General features: G+C 36.5%; 1 protein-coding gene across 3 annotated transcripts in view; it reads left to right on the plus strand.

Moving 5' to 3' along the window:
- Positions 1–3,095, plus strand: part of KHDRBS3 (KH RNA binding domain containing, signal transduction associated 3) — an 89,966-nt gene extending 86,871 nt beyond the window's left edge. For all 3 annotated transcript variants that reach the window (XM_071421848.1, XM_071421849.1, XM_071421850.1), the window contains exons 10-11: positions 288–344; positions 2,350–3,095. The gene's annotated coding sequence lies outside the window, so the exon portion shown is untranslated. The remainder of the gene's footprint in view (positions 1–287; positions 345–2,349) is intronic.
- The last annotated feature ends 7,244 nt before the right edge of the window (positions 3,096–10,339 follow it).

Here is a 10,339-nt window from a genome sequence, read left to right on the forward strand (position 1 = left end):
TTTTAAAACGTTTAGTTTGTGTTAGTCATCTAAAAAGCCTTAGCTTAGCTAGTTAAATTTGGACAAACTATTCCCTATTAAACAACTGTAAAACCTCATAACCAATAGTTTGTAATATATTCTTTTTCCATAAATTCTAGTAACTTAAACATTGCAAATGTTATCTAAAGCCTTTTTTTAAGCATTGCTTCTATTAATTACAGTTTGATTTACATTGTTTTCTTTAGTTTTTATTTTAAATTCTTTGAAATTTAGTTAAAACATCTTTTTTTTTCCTCTCTTGTCAGGAAACTCACCTCCTTGGACAGCCAAGAGAACAAAAACCCTAATCTTCTGATGCTTTGGTAGGTATCTTTACTCATCTCCAAAATTATTAGATAGATAATGGAACTTTAGATCAGGTGCTTAATTCTGCAGAAAGCTTTAAGTTATGTGTCACTGTCTGAGTTCAATTCTGGTAGGAAAAGTAATAGTTTTAAACTTTCATTAATCAGGACCTTAAGCTGTCACAGTGTGTGGACACTCCCCTGGCAGTTTATTGAAGGGTGTGCATAGCTTTGGCAACATCTCGAACAATTAAGTCTTCGGTTGGACAAGGGAAGCTGAAGAAACCAAATGTAATTTGATGCTCGTAGTTTTCAAATAGGAATTTAAAACTCTAATCTGGTTAACAAACATGCCTAAAATATGAAAAATACATTTTGTAAACTGATTTTCAAAGCAGGCATTTCTGCACAAGTAGCAGACTGATTTCTGGCTTTAATTGAAGGAGAACAAATCCATTAAGAAACATTAGCTGAAGAATAGCTGGCTCTACTGTTTCTGATCAATTCAATATACAAAGTAAGAAATAATTTAACTGTATTTATGCTCAGATGGTGTATATTTTAAATAAAACAGATTTTTTTCTACTTGGACTGGTAATTCTTCCTGCTAACCTCATGATCTCAGTGTTTTTAGTTGACAAGGCTCAGATAAATAGAGCTTTATACTGTGAAATATTGCATAAGTTGCCCTGCCTCTGTGTACTGCAGTAAATTTAAGAGGCTGCTGTCACAGGCTAAAGGAACCTTTTGTACATACAAAATGGCTTTAGAACTGTTTTGAGTGTTTTAAGGGCTTAAATCAAAGGACTCTGAAAGTAGCAGGGCTTGAAGAAGATTTCTCCCCTTTGGGGCTCAGAGGGGAAAGATTTAATACTAGCTGCTAGAATTGCTATGGCAAAACTGAATACATAAACATCTTTTAAAAATATTTATAAACATTGGCACAATCTCTCCTGGTCACATCTTAAATCACATAACATGATGAATTACATAGGAAGTGTTCATCTACAAACATCATGTATTATTTTAAATAAACAGAATGAAACTTCAGGGGTTGAAACTAAAATACCTAGTAGCAATGGTGGCTAGTAGATAAATAAGTGAATCAGAAGTGGATTCGGTGTTCTGTATTGTTTATCCAACTCTCTTATTTAATGCAATATTTTCTTATTGCCTCCAGTATGGAGGATGAACGTGTGATCAGCATGTGTGATTTCTTCCACTTCGCTGCTACTCTGCCCTGAAGTCCTAGAGAACCTTAAATTGTTTTAGGTTCCCTTCAGGGTGGAAAAAAGTGTCTCCCTGAAAATAGAGGCTCTAAGTGCACCACTGAATGATTATCATATGAATGAAGTCTTCCTTCTTCCAATGCTCTACATCTTATTTCTCCTAAGAAAATGGGTTTCCATGCCTCTTCAAAAAAAGAAAGTATCAATTCTCATGTCCTATGTGTGCACAATAAACTACATCAGTTCAAACAAATGGTATTGGATATTCTTCAAAACTATATTTTTGCAGCGCGAAACTTATCTTGGCATTTCCTCAAATAGCATGCACTAACATTGTTCTGCTATTGCATTTCTCTTGTGGGTATTTTTTTTTTTCTATGGAGTAATCTCTTAAATTAAATCAATTTGATCTTGAGCAGAGGGAAAAATAATCTAAAAGGTCTCTACATGAAAGAAAAGCAATGTAGAAGGCAGCCTTTTTTCCATTGTGACAAACTTAAAGGTGTGTTTTTATTCTAGTAGAGTTTTGCACTCTGACACTGGCCTCTTACTGTATGTTACTGGTCAAAAAAGTCATGTTAATGGTCAAAATATCAATAATTTGCCTTTATTGAATCTTCTTGTAAAATTTCCACTGAATTTCAATGATAGCAGTTTCTGCAATGCTTGCCTAGATCCACATACATTTATTATATGCAGAATGGTCTGATTCCTCTAGTCTGTCAGGCTTCAGAGAATTCATGATCTCTAGTCTCAAGATATATACAAATAAAGTGTATTTTGCTCTTTTTCAGGAACTTCTGCCATGTTAATTATGGACTGCTTAGAGCACTGTACTTATCTGTATGCTCAGACACTGACGAGACCGAGTATGAAAATCCTGCTCAGCATTTCTTGTATGAAAGCCTTAAAGTGTATAACAGCATACACTTTTTAAAAATAATTGTATATTGAAACTCTTAACTGTATAGTGATGCAACAATGTTTTATTTGGAGCTCAATAAAGAATTTCCATCTAAGTTCCTCTTACAAAGCAATAATGTGACCTCCTTTCCTTTAGTGACTCTTTTTAGCCTTATGCAGCAAGTGTGAGAGAGTGTGTGAAGTCTCATGACTAGAACTTCAATGCTTCTGGAAATAGCTTGTCTAATGTATGAACAACATGGATAAGTTAAAATGAAGATTGGTGTTTTCTGCTGAAGCTTTTTTTAATAGCTCATTGTAAACAAGTCTGCTCCAGACAAGATTCTTGGGTAGAAATAATGCTCCAACTTCCATTTCCTTCAAAAACTTGTATAAAAAGAAGGTGTTTAATCCCTGTCAATTATACTATGCTGCTTATTCTCTTTCACTTGGTGTTTGATGCATAGAAATCTTTTCTCTAATACACAGTCCCAGGTTTTCTAGTAGTAGAGTCTTGGATGAGGCTTTTACACCTTGATAAATCTTGTATCCAACAGTCATGTTTCCTCAGTGCTTTCTGTTTTATATAACTTGTGATTGTGATAATTTGTAACAGAAATAAAGTTCTGATAATTTATTTTCTTCTGTTCTTTTTCATAAATACTGCTTGCAGAACATGTGTGCCTCATTCATCAATTATGGTTCCATCAGATGCATTTTTCTTCACTGAATCTCAATTTATTGCCAACAAAAGTATAATTTTGTTCTGTGCTGTTGCTGTTTTGAGCATAAACAATACCATTTGACAGTTTCACACCAAAATGCTGCCTCTTCAACAGGTTTTCATAACTTCTAATTCCATATACTGGTTACTGAAAAATAGCTTTGAAGATGTGGGGGTGTGGATAAAAATAAGATTTCCTATTAACTGTGGCACCAATCAAATTATCTTGAGTAAGGCAGTTTTTAATAGACTAGTAAACTGACCATTAAAAAGTATGTATGTTTAAACTCTGAATATTTAAGGTGATTTTGTCAGTTAATCTCACCATCTGGAGAGGTTTTCCCTGCCTTCATCTCTCACTGTGCTAAAACTGCGTTTCTAAAATATTTTCTCCAGCCAGGAATAGTAATTATTTAAATAAGTGAAAGCAAAATCAAGGAAAAAAACTTCTTTGAATGAGCACAAGAGATGTATAATAATGATTCCTTCAGACTGACAGGCAGGAGCCCCTGGTGTGGAACAGCACCTGACATTTTAAATGCAGGCCAACTATAAAAACTGTATATAGATACTGTGTGGGGAATTTAGATAAGCAGAATGCAATTTCACTTTCTGTAATTTGGACACCAGGATTGCCAGCACAAGCTCATTTGAGGAGTGCTGTGAACTACTCAAGGAGTGAAGTATCACCTTCCACTCTGGAGTCATGGGCTGTTTAAGGGCAATACTAAAATACTTTTGGCTAGTATGACTTAGGTGACTGTCAAGGCTATCTAGAAAATGTGGCTTTCCTGGGGTCTTGTCTGATTGCTGAGTGGCCTCAGAGGAGCCTCTGGGGTCTGGTCCAAGTGGGCTGCCTGTGGCCATCCAGCTGTGGGGGTTACAGGTAATTTGCTTTGCTTCACTGAGAGTTTAAGGACTGGCTGTCCCTGGCCTGGACTTTCCAACCCAAACCATTCTCTGACTCTCTGGCTCCATTTCTGCTGGGTATTATCATCACTGGGTAAAAATATAAGCTTTTGTGATTGTGTTCTGAGTGAAATGTGGGTCTCATTTGTCACTCACTTGAGGAGCACACCTGCAGCCTTGTGCTGCCTCAGTGATGCTGCGCTGTGGGACACTCCTGATGCTCTGTTCCCAGAGGGGACACCAGTTTACTCCAAAGGCTTTGAGGAAGGATATGAACCTGCTACTTCAAATGAGTTGTCCAGTCTGCATCACAGCCTGTCCCACTGTGTCTGCTCTCTTGGGGATGACCCCACCTATGAGGTACAATAAATCTATGAAAAGATCTTTGTTCCATGACTATGAATTAGAACATAGTTTGAGGTCAGACATCTTTCTAAGAACATAAATTTCATACTGGAACTTCATCCTTCTGGTAACAAAGGAACTGAAAAGTTAAAGATCAGAATGCAAAGCTCAACTTAAAAATGCATATATAATTATTTGGTGTAAATAAAATCAAATCTGTTCTTGAGTGGTTCTGCTCGAATTTCCCCACAAAGAATTTTGCAATCTCTTTAAAACTACTTTAGCTATTATAATTGGATTTCTGTAGTAAGTTCACAAATGTGTTCTAAAAGGCCAAATTTGTAGAAGAATTTCCAGGTTGACAACATCCAAGAACACCAGCATTGTAGTCAGCTGAAGTAAATACACACCAAGAATCCAAATATCTTTGACTTTATAACTTTATGAAAAAGACTAATTGGATGAAGGGGCTGAGACTTTCTTTCACAAGCTCAGCAGTTTTGTCTGAGACAGCTGCATTTGTTTAATGGGGAGAAAAACCCTGTTGGTAATGGAAATTATTGAAGGTATTTAGTATTAAAGCAGACATTGTGAAGATAAATGTTTGTGCAGCCTCAGATACTTCATTGTGCATTGACCCTTGTCTTCAGGCAGGCTTTCCACATGACTGCAAGTCAAGAGAACATCTCTGGCAAACCTGGGTTTTAAGGATGTTTAAGCTGTAGCCAGGGGCCAAAATAAAGCAGCTTTGCTGCATAGTTCTTTTTTTTTAGGTCTTTTTTCCCATCAGTGGGAAGGTATTAAAAAAGTGTGAGATGTCAACACTCCTAAAAATAGGGCATTAGGAAATAAGCTTAATGGACACTTTCACTTTTTGGTCAAAGATGTACTTGACAAATAGGAAATTAAAATAATTTATATTTAGTAAAGGTTTATGGCAAAATTTATCAGGAATCTATATATCCAGTAATCAAGGAAACTCATTTTCTTTCAAGATAGCCACTGAGCCAGAAATCCTGACTAAACAAGATTCTGATCTTATTATGCAGAGAAAATCAAATATAAATCAGTCCTTGGAGTATAGTTTCTGCTTTTGCAAAGCTAAATACTAAACCCCTTCTTTATGCTTAGAACTGTTTGGCATGAAATAGCATAAATAATTTTATCTTTATGTTCCTACAGAAATTTAGAATAAAAAAACAGTTTTCAACCAAAGTGAAATTCCAGCCCCTTTGTGAAGATAATGGGAAGTTGTGGGTTATTTCCTGATGTCCAGAGAGTGATTTTTTTCTCCCTTAGACAAAGCATAGTAAATTGTTCCAAATGCTTACTCAAGCAGTCACCCAGGAACTCAATTTTTTTTGTCTTCAGTGGCAAAAGAGTTGGTGGTAACTTGTGCTCTTGCTGTTGATCTGTTTGTGAGGATCAACACAAAGATCCTGATGTCCTAAACATCTCAGGAGGATGAAACACTTTTTATTCATTTGAATACCTGCCTTGGTTTTTTTATTCCTCTGTTAAAAGTTGAAGTTTCATGGTGTGGAGATAGCTGTTTGTTGTCTTTCTTACTGAAGAAGGTACGTAGACTCTATCTCGGAATTAACTACTATTATTATGATATTAAAAAAAAAAAGGAAAATACATTTTTCCATTAATTAATTCTTCTGATAGTGCAATTACCAGCTCAGAAATCCGTGGATGAAGATGCTCTTGCTTCAGATAGTGAGACTGCTAAGCCTGCATACACAGACTCTGGGCTTTTGCTAAACCATTTTGCAACATTTATGTTACAATATAAATATTTACTATTTAAAAATTTGATAGATCTTTCAGGATAGTTAATTACAGTTGGAAATCAAGTGAGAAGACTGTATAGACTTCTGCCTGCCTGCATGCTGGAAATCATCTGACTAGTGTTGATTATCTGAACTATCCACGTGTGAAAGTTGGCCTTAATCTTTTTAGTAGAAGTTTACAGATTCACAAAAAGAGAGTTGGAAGGGACCCACGAGGATCATCAGGTCCAGCAGTTACAGGGCCTGACCCCACACCCTTGGGGGGTTACCAGCACCAAGGTGCTCTGGCCAACTGAGCCAATCTCAATTATAAGCAACGAATAAGACAGAACAAACCTGCTTTCAAAATTCAAAATTAGAGCATATACCATGCATAGTTTCATTATTTTACAGCACTTGAGGCTCTAACTTCAAATGGTTTGAATAGAAAATTCCCTTAGATATTTAAAATACTCCAGTGATGATTTTCTCATACAGCTTACTAATAAGAAAAGTGTGTGTGGTTTTTACATTATTCATTGTAAGACTATATTTTTTTTTCACATCAGAAATAGGATCACTCTAAGACTGACAGAATTAATAAATCAAGAAAGCAGAGCTGATCCTCAGGCAATTTTCCTGAACAAGCTACAGGATGAATGCATAAGGGATAGTGGCAAAGTTTTGTGATGTGTTTGATGGTGGTGACCATGAAATGCATTTACCTTATTAGACTCATTACAGGCTTGAGGAAATGAAAATGTAAAAATAGTACAAACATATGACACAAAAGGAAACTGAGAAGTGGTTGTTAAAAAGAAGCCTAAATACTAAAAGACAATTTGGATTTCAAAATCTGGAATTGAAGAGGAAAACCACCATGTTCCAGAACATATCTTCCCTAAGCTAGCTTGGGAAGCCATGTAATAGCTGCTAATCTTCTTTTTTTCTGTTTAGATTATTCCATCTATTTTTCCCTGAAGCTCACTCTCAGTTTAAAGGTATTTGATGTTAGGAAGTTGAAGTGATATATCATAGTGATATATCATAGTCCAGATGGGCAAGATAAACACAGTCACAGTTACGGCCAGTGATAACCAACGTTTTTTAAATTTTTCTGCCTATATGTAACTGGTCTGGCATTGAAATTCCTCACCTAGTGGGAACAGCAGCACAAATTTTTGGTAATACACTTCAAAAATATAAGCATATAACTTTTGTAAATGCCACAATCAATATTCCTTTGAAAGGTCACTTTGTGTACTGAATAATATTTATAGGCATGTGTACATAATTTAACGGTTTTGGTAAGGGCCCTTCAGAAGAATAATTCAAAGGACAGAAGGTGATATCTTACTGTGAGAGACTTAAAAAGCTTGATTATGGCTTATAATTGCTCACACAGGGAGAAAATAACAAGTACTAAATTACTCTAATCTAGTAGTGAAAAAAGTAAGAACTAATGCTGAGTAATAACCCTGCAGTCTTAAATAGGAAATTAGGCTCAAATGAGAGTGATTAAGCATAGCAGCAAGCTACATGAAAGGAATGGGCTTCTCTTTGTTTTCCTGCGTAGCAGTGAGATTGGGTGATCTCATAACTGTGTCTGAGCTTGAGAGTCATGGATCAATGATTTTTGTACAATGATTCTCACTGTTACTTTCTTTAACTGATTTTCAGATTGTGAGAGTTAAGATGATCAAAATTCCTTTTATTCACAGGGGTGAATTTTCCCTTTCTGTCTGTGTGATCTGTGTGCTGCACACCCTACTGTCTTTGCAAACTGAAGGGGAGATCAGTTGGTATTTCCTGGTGTGACACACCAACACAACTCTTGCTCCTTGTGCAGGCTGCAACCTAGAAGTTCTGGGTATTGCTGTGCAAACCTCACAAATTACACTTTTTAAATGAAACTATCTACTTTTTGAATTAACAGAAGGCTCTTAATTTTGTTAAAGAAATAGGCTGGATTTTTTTAGTTCTGACTTATGTATGTACAATTCAGATGACAAACTCTTGACTGTTTGCCCAGGCTCCCCTTATCATTGACCAAGAGAAACAATTTCAAAGGATAAATCAACTTTTTTGAGAGAGAAATGGATTGAGCTTAGGGGACTGACTCACCCTCTGAAAGCACCTGGCTCTTCCCCCTTGACTCAGGTGGGTGATTAAACTTATCTGGATGTTTAAACCTTAGACGTCTGAAGTAAAGAATGATGAATCTCACTCATATTTCTGTTCCAAAATCACCTTTGCTGATACCTTTAAAACAACAGCAAGGAGCAAAGAAAGGCAGACTCTTTTTTGATGGCTTCTGCTCCAAACATTTCTCAATCAGCCTTCTTAGTTTATGCATTGATCAGGAGGTTTTCACACTCAGTATTTGTTTCCAGTGCCTTCTGTTAAGCACAGCCACAGGTTTTTGGTTGTCAGCATCTTAAATCTCAGGATTAGGTTGAATATTGGCTGAGAGGACTTGTACAAGAGGGAATTTCCCTTCCAATTCAGAATATTCTCTAAATCTGTATTCTTGGGGCTAGCCTGTGCAGGGACAGGAGTTGGATTTCGGTGATCCTTGTGATTCTCTTCCAGCTGTGGATATTCAGTGATTCTATGAATTTATGGTTATGCTGTAAATGTTAGTCACTGTTTAAGAGAAAGCTTTAAAATCTGACAGAAAGCCTAGAGACCAGAAAAAGCGTATGAATTTCTGTGCATAAATACTTGGAACAATGTGAAAGTAAAAGTTTTCTTCTTTCAGTCTAGTGTTTGAAATATTAGTATCCAGTCCACACTAATAACCATTAGATGTTACACAGAAGGAAAATAAAAACCTCCAGTGTACTTATCCAGTTATCCAGAGCAATTTAAATAACATTATCCATCCTTTGGAATATGTGCAGGGTATCTTTTAACTAGGAAACAGAAAATATGCAGCACTTCTGCTAATGAAAATCTAACACTTCATACCTCTGTGGCTCATAACACTTAAGGAATTCACTAACTTTCAAACACTGTTCTGTTAAGGGAGTGGTGATGCAGGTAGATAATTTTTGCACTATACAGAAAAAGAGCTGAAGCAAGCCTGAAGTTTAGCATTAGTAAAATATTCCTTGGAAGTTGAAATTTTCCCAGAAAAACATGGGTCTGCAGAAGAAAAAGGATCAGGAACAGAGTTACTGTTTAAAATAACTTATTTCAAAATTTCTTTTTAAAAAATGTATCTTTTTAAAGGATGACTTTCTTTCAGGACAGTGTCCTAGTCAGCATTTACCCAACACCCAAATGTAGGTACTTGAGAGGAGCCCAAACTGACACAGGTTCTTTCTTCTTCCACTTCCGTAAAAAAATGCATGAGAAGGAGGTTAAAAGTACTCTGCATGCTTTCCTGCTGTTACTTTTTCTTCTCAAATCCATCAAGGTAAAATAGAGATGTTTGCAAATCTTTACTTCTCCCTCAGCCAGCAGGCCTTAGGGCCATTGCAACTTTTATTCAATAGTTTGGAAGCCTCTGCACAGTGTCGGTGTCTGTTGAGGTTTATGCGTTCAGGTGTGTCAGACCCAGATAATGTGACCCTAAGGCTGGCCTGTAGCTGTTCTAGGCTCCTTTATAGACAGTTGTGGTATAAAGCCATTGAGGAGAGGGGGGAACAGTGCTAGGTGGGATTTGGTTACCCTGGGAAACATCAGGAACTCTGCTCCTAGGCTGAGAGCCTCATTTGTTTGCCTCAGGTTATCTCACACCTCCTTACTGACTGAGGGAAATGGCTTTTGAAATAATTGCAGCTGTTAATAGAGTTAAAAAATAATTTAATAATGAGTAAACACACTAAATATGAAGTTGGTGCTCCCTGCTCTGTCTTCTGTACTGTGCAAACACAGACTTTAGGTGAGCTGATTAGAAATAAGTTTACAGTGATCAGCATATCTAAGCTTACATATCTAAGTTTACATATGTCAGCAGGAAAGTGTTTATTTCCTTGTGCTACTTCTCCACCAGGCCTGTTATTGTCCTTCACTGCTGAAACCTTGTTCTGCTCATTGCAGTGAAGGACTGTGCAAGTGGAAATACTGTTAATCAGATGGTGCTTGAGGAGCAGTGCTACAGATTAATTATCCCTGCAGATC

The sequence above is a fragment of the Agelaius tricolor genome, unplaced genomic scaffold (genome assembly GCF_023055355.1).
Source record: "Agelaius tricolor isolate 1412-34295 unplaced genomic scaffold, bAgeTri1.0.p SCAF_2, whole genome shotgun sequence".
NCBI lineage: Eukaryota > Metazoa > Chordata > Aves > Passeriformes > Icteridae > Agelaius > Agelaius tricolor.